Source organism: Panthera pardus, unplaced genomic scaffold, assembly GCF_024362965.1.
Source record: "Panthera pardus isolate Hobbes unplaced genomic scaffold, ASM2436296v1 HiC_scaffold_17, whole genome shotgun sequence".
In the NCBI taxonomy this organism is placed as follows: Eukaryota; Metazoa; Chordata; class Mammalia; order Carnivora; family Felidae; genus Panthera; species Panthera pardus.
In genome coordinates this window covers 86510864-86520154 of record NW_026526732.1, presented here as the reverse complement: position 1 = coordinate 86520154, position 9291 = coordinate 86510864, and the positions used below count along the sequence as shown (strand labels likewise).

Genomic DNA, 9291 nt, shown 5'->3' with positions numbered 1-9291 from the left:
AGCCCATTTAGATAATTATTAATTTAGCTATGCTAATCATCATCACTCTATTTATGAGCAGTCTCTAGAACATTCTCAGATGCAAGTGATTTCTACTTCTCCTTAAGTCCTAGATGTTTTCATTGTCACTCACTTTTTCTTCCTACTTAGTGTCTAGTACATATCATACGTACACCTTATATCCTTAATTATTGATAAGTATTATTGATACTTCAAGCCCTAATCATATTTTTCTCCATCCCCCCATTGTGCTTAGCAGAGCATCAGCAAAGAGTAGGCACTCAAGTGTCTTTGAACAAATGAATGATATATTTTTCTCATTATCTTCTTTTAAGCTTCTCTCTCATAGCAATTTCTCCTTTCAGCTGTGCACTGAGACCCCTTTAGCAATTATTAACATCCATTATATCTCAATGTAAATTATCAAATATCTATTTTGAAAAGGCACTCTATTAAGAGGCTAAGAGATGGACAGATAGAAAAGACCCTCAAGGAGACTATATATTGATGATATATATGTTGATAATAGTAGATTATATATAATCTTTCAAAAACCAAAGATGATGAAATTAGAGATTGCCATAGATATGTTTTACACATCTTTGTTACTAATTTTTAAAAATTGAACTAAAATAAATTTTCAAAGAATGACTGGAGCCCATCTATTTCAGATAAGCAATCTGGATTTGTCTGTTTTTATAAAAAGAATGTGTCTTTTTTGTGCTATTTTGACTTTTTTTGAAAGAGAACTTTTTGTAACTTTTATGTACAGAAAATTCAACAGCTTATGCTTAGCCCAATTTTGTGGCCAGTTCTTTAGCCTTTTCCAACTTGGCAATGTGAGCCACTGCCTGTGGACCTAGGATATTGCGTCCCCAGTGACCGCATATCTCATCATATCTGTCAGTGTAATTGGTCCTGATAGCTTCCACCTGCTTAGCCAGAACTACAGCTCTTTTGTCTTCCGAGTTAACCTGTGTGAAGATGAGAGTAGTGCAGGTCTTCCTGTGGACCAGATGTCCTAGCTTGGCCTCCTTTCCCTTGATAATGCAGTAGGGAACCCCCATCTTACAACACAGGGCACACAGGAGACAACCACCTCAGTGGGATCCACATCATGTGCAATCACCGCCAGCCGAGCTTTCTTGTTTTCCACCAAGACGGTGACAGTATTAGCCCCAGCTTGAAGGACAGGTGACCTCTTAGAGGGCCATCACCTTTGCTGGCAGCTTTCTACTCAGCCTGGAGCAAAAATCTTTGCTTCTTATTTGTCTCTGGTCTGTATCTGTGGGCCAGCTTAAGCAGTTGAGTGGCTGCTTGGTGGTCCCAGGCCTGGGTGAACTGGTTAATTATGGGAGGCACTTTTAGACATTTATAGAGAATATCCCTTTGCCACTGCAGCCTGATTGGTGACAAAGCGGATGAGGTCCCTTTTGGGCTGGATATCCTGTCTAATACCAAAATTCTTGGGCCTTTTCTCAAATAGGGGATTGTCCACCTTCTTGGCCTCCTGCTTCCTCATGTCAGCAGGAACAGGGTTGACCATCTTGTTCTTAACCTTCTTTCCTTTCAGCATCTTGGATGACTGGAGCTGTGCTTTGATTTTTAAAAATTTTTCTTACTTGACTATAGTTAACATGCAGTGTTACACTAGTTTCAGGTGTATTACAACTTGGCGATTTGACAAATTCATACACCGTGCTATGTTCACCACAAGTATAGCTACCATCTGTCCCATTACATTGCTATTACAATATCATTGACTGTATTCCTTATGCTCTGCTTTTTATTCCTGTGACTTGCTCATTCTATAACCGGAAGCCTGTATCTCCCTTTCCCCTGTACCCATTTTGCCCCCACCCACCCCACACTCCTCCCCTCTGGCCACCATCAGTTTGTTCTCTGCATTTATAGTTCTGATTTTGTTTGTTTATTCTTTTTTTTTTTTTTTAGATTCCATTTGTGAGTGGAATCATATGGTATTTGTGCCCCTTTCAACTGATACATTAACAGATGGGTTCCTTTCACTTAGGGTCACAGATCAAACTTATTCATCTTGTCTTTCTCTAATCAAAATTATGGTTTGGTTGACAATTTAAGAAACTATTTTTTAAAGTTGTTTAAAGGTTGGTTAACTTAACTGCTTTAAACTTTTGAAATTCTCAGCTTCTATATAAAGCGTATGGCTCATGATCTCAGGATATATACAGCTGTTGCAATTGTTTTTCGTGCCTCATTGTCAAGTGACATAAAGGAGGAATTTGGCGGCTGGCTTTGGAATTCTTTTTCTGTAAACTGATATGCAACACATTCCAAAATAAAATATCTAATATGCCCGTAATTGGTAATGAATGTGGAATTTGGGATACACAATATTATTGCCACATTTATAAGTTACCCAACAGAAGGAAGCAAATTCTAGATCTTGCTGAAGATTTAATAGGTAACTTGGTTGCCCCAAGGGTTTCTTGGCTGGTGAACAATCTTGGCTGATGGAAAAAGATTCCTTTGAAATGCTGTGGATTTGTTTCATAATTTAAATTAGTCCAGGACAAGGAAGAATTGAGGACAGAGGATAACTCAGTGAAGAGATGGACCACTGCAAAGGAGGAAGAATCTTGCAGCATAACAATTCTGGGAAATAAGAAATTTGAGCAGGTCAGTCAGTATAAACCCAAGTATTTGAGGATTTGAGTGTAAAATAAAAATCTAAGAGCAAGGACAGACCCTTTCCGGATGGTTAATCATAAAGTACAAAAATTAGCTGAGTTCAAAGTCTTTGCTGAAAATAGGAATGTGTGATCTTTTAGAGGTTTAAAATCTGTGGTGGACTATCTGAAAAATACAGCAGTATTTTGGTGCTGCTAGGACAGGGAATATGGAGAGGGCACCTGATGGTGGGGAGTTCTCCTCTTACAGCCATGTGCAGCAGCCTCCACTAGATTAACAGTCCTGGCCTCCAGCCACACACTTTAGTCACTCTCCCCATGAAGAAGGCATGTGCTGTCGCTTTGCTGGATCACAGGTGTTGATTCATTTCTCCCCTGGGGCAGAATGGGGAGGGGTAATATATACAAAGGCATCATTTGGTGTTTGATTATTGCATTTCTCCCCTCTCCACTCCAGATGAATATGAGGTAAAGATCCTTTATATTTAGAACAAAAAAAATTGTTTTCACAGAAAAATTACAATAGTATAGGGTTCCCATATAGCCCACACCATTTTCCCTGTTGGTAACTTCTTACAGTATTAGTATGGTACATTTGATACAATTAGTGAACCAATATATTGATACATGATTATTAAATAAAGTCCATACTTGATTCAGATTTCCTTTTTACCAATTCCTTTTCTGTTCCACTGAGAACATCATGTGACATTAATCATTGTGTCTCCTTAGGCTCGTCTTGGCTCTCACAGTTTCTAAGACTTGTTTTTGATGACCTCAGTGGTTTTGAGGATTATTGGTCCTGTAATTTGTAGAATGTCTCTCAGTTGTGATTTATGGGTAATTTTTCTCACAACTAGAATAGGATTATGTGTTTTGGAGATGAAGATCACAGAGGTAACATGCCATTCTTATCACATAATATAAAGGGACAAACTATCACCTTGATTTTCACTATTGATGTTGACTTTGATTACCTGGCTGAGGAAGTGTTGGTCAATTTTCTCCACTTAAAACTTGTCTCCTTTCCATAACGTATTATTTGGAAGGAAGTCATTATGCACAGCCCACAGTTAAGAACTAGGGAGCCCTGCTCCACTTCTTTGAGGATTGTTCAATGTTAACATTAAGCATTTGATACATGTGTTGTGCAACATTTTTACAAAGGAGTTGTGCTGTTCAGTTACTGGGGATATTTATGAACTTAAAAGGCAACTGACAGAATATTGTGGTTTGGGTAAATGTGCAGAAATGGGTAAGAAAGAAAATTTATTCTTTCATTTGCTGGACATTTTTGATCACTGACTCTGGTTTCAAACTTGATGCTGTATCAAAGACTTGCCCTCAGAGAGGTTATTACAGTTAAGCACAATAAATAATTTTTAAAAATCTAGGGGCTCCTGGGACTCGGTCAGTTGAGCAACCAACTCTTGATTTTGGCTCAGGTCATGATCTCATGGTTCATGAGTTAGAGCCCCCCACATCAGGCTCTGCAGTGGCAGTGTGGACCCTGCTTGGGATTCTCTCTCTTTGTGTCTCTCTGCCCCTCCCCCACTCACTCTCTCTATTAAAAATCAATAAATAAACATTTAAAAAAAAAACCAGCAAAGCTACAGTAAAACATGAGGGCAAAAATTTAACATAAAACTTTTTGTTGCCTGAAGGTACATTTCTACAGACTAGACCAGTGTTTCTCAGGGCTTAGTGGGAATTTAGTGCAAATTGACACAAAAAGGTGGATCTTTCAAATAGCCAGAATATGACCCTGTTGATGTCCTAGAGAAGAAGTATGGTACATAACTCTTATCTTTCACGGGTGGGTCCCCTGCAGGGCCTGAGGGCAACATGATTCCCTGTGAGATAAACAACTAACTGACTGGGCCAGTGAAAATAATTCTCTTATCTTATCCAAATGAATTTTTCACAGTCTGCCTGTTTATTCATACCATTTCCACTTGGATTAAAATAGTGCTTTTATTCACTTCTTTAATTATTATTTGGGCTTTAGAGCTTCACCTATATAACCTAGACAAGAAGTTCTCAAAGAATATTACAAATCACCAAGTCACAGGATATCGATAGATAGTACACACACATTGTTAATCTTGGAATTCATTGGGTTTGATGAAATCTGAGATTTATTTTCACTCTTTTCTTTTATATTAATTAGAGCTAAAATAAGCATGACTAGAATCAGGAGTTTTGTGAGTGCCAAATTATTTGTTTTCTGCTACTTCCATGTTGAAAGAGCCCTGATACTGTATGGTGTCCAGCTTTGCCCAAATTGGCTCCCGGCTAAGTTATGATTGTTATAAATCTACTACAATGCTCCTATTCTTCTAGCTAGTAGTTGGTTTAGGGTGAGTTCTACCCCATTTCTGATGGAGACTTGAGGGAGGTCAACTGAGAGTAGAGGGCTTTGGGAAAGAGTTTGTATCACTCCTTAAATTAGATGAACAAGGAAGAGACTTTGTATATTTTCCTGTATGATTGAGTCCCTGGTCTGTAGCCATTTGTGAGCACAAAGGATGTTAGCTTGGGAGAGTCAGACTTGCTAAGAATGGCAAAACAGGAAAATGAAGAGAACTTTGGTGCCATAATATCATTGAACAACTGAATTAACAAACACTGGACCATTTGTTTGTGAGATAACAAGTTTTCTTCCTTTTTGTTTAAGCCGATTGGGTCAAGCTTATTTTCTATTTGCAACCAAAGCATTCCATAAGAATGGTTATATACATAAAACCACACGTGTGAAAGAAGTTAGGGCTATTTAAGATATTTCAAAGATAATTTTGTCTTTAAGCGTTTTTTCAATGTATGCTGACTTTAGAACCTAATCCCTGCTAAGAGACAATTCCCCAGAATGTTCATTGATGAAGGATGGTAATATTACTTCTTAGTCTAGCATCTACCTTATTTTCTTTTACATATTTTGAGTTAATGTCCTAACTTCTGTTTCCCTAGTCTGGAAAGTCCACTCATTGGGTGGACTTCATTGTATCTCAATACTATCTTTTGGACAAGGATAAACATCCGGCCCAGTTCAGGCAACTTAGATGCTTTCTCCAGGCTATTTGGATTTGGGTCTCTGAGACATGGATCAGTTTTTTTGTTTTTTGTTTTTTTAGCTCTTTCACTGAAAAGGAATGCAAATTAAGATCTGGACCGACCATGTTTGGCCTTACACATGACAAAATAGAGAAGGCAATTAGGCAAAAAAAGAAAAAAATTGAAGGGAGAGAAGCAGGAGTAAGAGACCACATAAATCCAGAGAGACAGAGAGAGTAATTTTAATGTCCATTTTCTGGATCTATTTGCTTCTGAGGGCTGGCCTCGGATTTCATGAAATAAATTTATATTTGCTAATGTTTCATACTTCTCATTAAAAGAAATCGAGGGAGTCTATGTTACTTGCAACCTTTTGATACTTGACTAAGGTACTTGTGAACTAAAAGAGACTTAATGGGATTTGATTTTCCTGTTTTGGTAATGCCACAGCAATCGGCATTCTCTTATGGCACTGATATCAATCTGTCTTGCATTAGAGCAACTTGGTGACTTACATAATCTACTTAGTAGTGTGTGAGTTTAAGAGAAAAGATTAGCCTTATTAATTTTTTAATCTATTAAATCATGAAGTATTATCCTTTATCTATAACAGAAATTTAAAATACTTGTTGAAAGAGAACTATTGCCTAATGAAGGAGTAAATAGGATTTTCATCCTTCCAAATTAAATGTTTATTTCAGGTATCTTAGGAATGCCCTGAACCACTGACTAAAGATATATCCAAATAATCATTTTGTTTATTCAAAGTTATTTAATACAATTAAATCATTTTCAGCACTAACCAGCATTGTTCCCTAGGAATATTTCAAAGCCACAACAAATGCCATTGTAAGTTTTAAAATATTGTTGGAGGTTAAGTAGTTCTTTTTAAAACAAACATGTTATTTTTTAATTAATTTGAAGACAATGATTTTCTTAATGTGATTTTATTGACAATAATCTTAAAAATTTTTATTAAGAGGAGACATTGCTATAGGGTTGGGATTGCTCTAATGACCCTTCTTTCAAACAGTACATGAATTATCCTCTTTACAGAATGAGAATCAAAGAAATCCTCTAACTATTCTAAGATGGCTCAACTCTAGGCCCCTGACCTCTCTTTTCTTAGAGCATTTACCTTGGAAAACGAATTAGAAATTCTTTCTCTGCCCCATTTGAAATGTATATTATCTTTTCCCTGCCTTTTGCTATCACCAAGAATGTCTTTCTCAAGGACCTGGGGCCATCTCTTTGAAGTGTAATCATCACAGAAGATAGTGCCTATATCTTTGGCTATCAGATATCAAGTATTCTGGGAGGATAGGGGACAACTTCCTTGGGCACATTGCTCCAGATTGTAAAACTACCTCCTGACATGAAGATATGAGAAAGTTACTTTTCCTTTGGGTAAAGCCAATTAGCAAACACAGGTGCCTGCAGTTCCCCCAACCTAGTTCTTTGTGCCTCTTGGATTTCAATGCCTTTTTCCTTCCCCAGATCCAGGAAGTTCTCAGCTATTATTTCTTCAAGTACACCTTCAGCACCTTTCCCTCTCTCTTCCTCCTCTGGAATACCAATTATGCGTAGATTATTTCTCTTTAGTGCATCACTTAGTTCTCTAATTTTCCCATCATACTCCTGGGTTTTTTTATCTTTTTCTCAGCTTCTTCCTTTTCCATAATTTTATCTTCTAGTTCACCTATTCTCTCCTCTGCCTCTTCAATCCGAGCCATGGTTGTCTCCATTTTATTTTGCAGCTCATTTATAGCATTTTCAGCTCCTCCTGGCTGTTCCTTCATCCCTTGATCTCTGTAGCAATAGATTCTCTGCTGTCCTTTATATTGTTTTCAAGCCCAGCGATTAATTTTATGACTATTATTCTAAGTTCACTTTCTGTTACATTGTTTAAATCGTTTTTGATCAGTTCGTTAGCTGTCGTTATTTCCTGGAGGTTTTTTTGAGGGGAATTCTTCTGTTTCATCATTTTGGATAGTCCCTGGAGGGGTACGGAACTGCCGGGCACTTCCCCTGTGCTGTCTTGAATAACTTGTGTTGGTGGGCGGGGCTGCAGTCAGACCTGATGTCTGCTTCCAGCCCACCGCTGGGGCCACAGTCAGACTGGTGTGTGCCTTCTCTTTCCCTCTCCTAGGAGCAGAATTCACTGTGGGGTGGCGTGGTCCATCTGGGCTACTTGCACACTGCCAGGCTTGTGGTGCTGGGGCTCTGGCGTACTAGCTGGGGTGGATGGGCAAGGTGCACAGGGGCGGGAGGGGCAGGCTCAGCTCGCTTTTCCTTCAGAGATCCGCTTCAGGAGGGGCCCTGCAGCACCGGGAGGGAGTCAGACCCGCCGGAGGGATGGATCCGCAGAAGCACAGCATTGGGTGTTTGCGAGGTGCAAGCAAGTTCCCTGGCAGGAACTGGTTCCCTTGGGATTTTGGCTGGGGGATGAGCGAGGGAGATGGCGCTGGCGAGTGCCTTTGTTCCCCGCCAAGCTGAGCTCTGTCGTCCAGGGCTCAACAACTCTCCCTCCCGTTGTCCTCCAGCCCTCCCATTGTCTGAGCAGAGCTGTTAGCTTATAACCTTCCAGATGTCAAGTCTCGCTTGCTGTCGGAACACACTCCATCCGGCCCCTCTGCTTTTGCAAGCCAGACTCAGGGGCTCTGCTTGGCCGTCTGGCCGCCCCTCCACCCTGGCTCCCTCCCGCCAGTCCGTGTAGCGCACACCACCTCTCTGCCCTTCCTACCCTCCTCCGTGGGCCTCTTGTCTACACTTGGCTCCAGAGAATCCGTTCTGCTAGTCTTCTGGCGGTTTTCTGGGTTACTTAGGCAGGTGTGGGTAGAATCTAAGTGATCAGCAGGACACGCGGTGAGCCCAGCGTCCTCCTATGCCGCCATCTTCCCAGGATCCTCCTCCCCCAACCTAGTTCTTAAAAACTCTCCAGCTGCTTTTTTTTTCAAATTTTTATTTAAATACTAGTTAGTTAACATATAGTGTAATATTGGATTAACCACTTATGTATAACACCCAGCACTCATCATAAGTGCCCTCCTTAATATCCATCACCCATTTAGCCCATCCCCCACGTATCCCCCTCCATCAACCCTCAGTTTATTCTGAGGTAAGTGTTTTATTTATTCTGAGGTAAGGATTTTTCCCTTAAGGTTGCCATTCCATGCTTTCTGGTTTTTACTGCTTGTAACATTTACCTCCTAAGCCTTCCAGATCTGCTTACCTCAGCCGCTCAACCGACTGAGCCACCCAGGTGCCCGGAGGCTTGCCTTTGTAAGACTATACAGAACTCCTTCACCATGTACAAATGGAAGAACAAATCAACTGCTAGTGTTTAATGAGTGTCTACACTATGTAGATCCTGCACTAAAATGTTAGTTTTATATCTGATAAGAATTAGCATATGCTGTTGATATTGTCCATTTTCCACATTGAATAAGGTGATTTGTTTCATCATTTTTACACATCATTTTTATATAAACTTAAATATATAAGCATGGTTTTATTATTCCTTGGTCAAGAAATTACTCATTTACTTAGATAACATTTATTAGGCCATATT

At 39.6% G+C, this 9291-nt stretch overlaps 1 pseudogene; it reads right to left on the bottom strand.

The window, feature by feature from the left end:
• Window positions 1-791: 791 nt before the first annotated feature.
• LOC109248213 (60S ribosomal protein L7a-like) lies at window positions 792-1582 on the bottom strand (annotated as a pseudogene).
• Between the last annotated feature and the right edge of the window lie 7709 nt (window positions 1583-9291).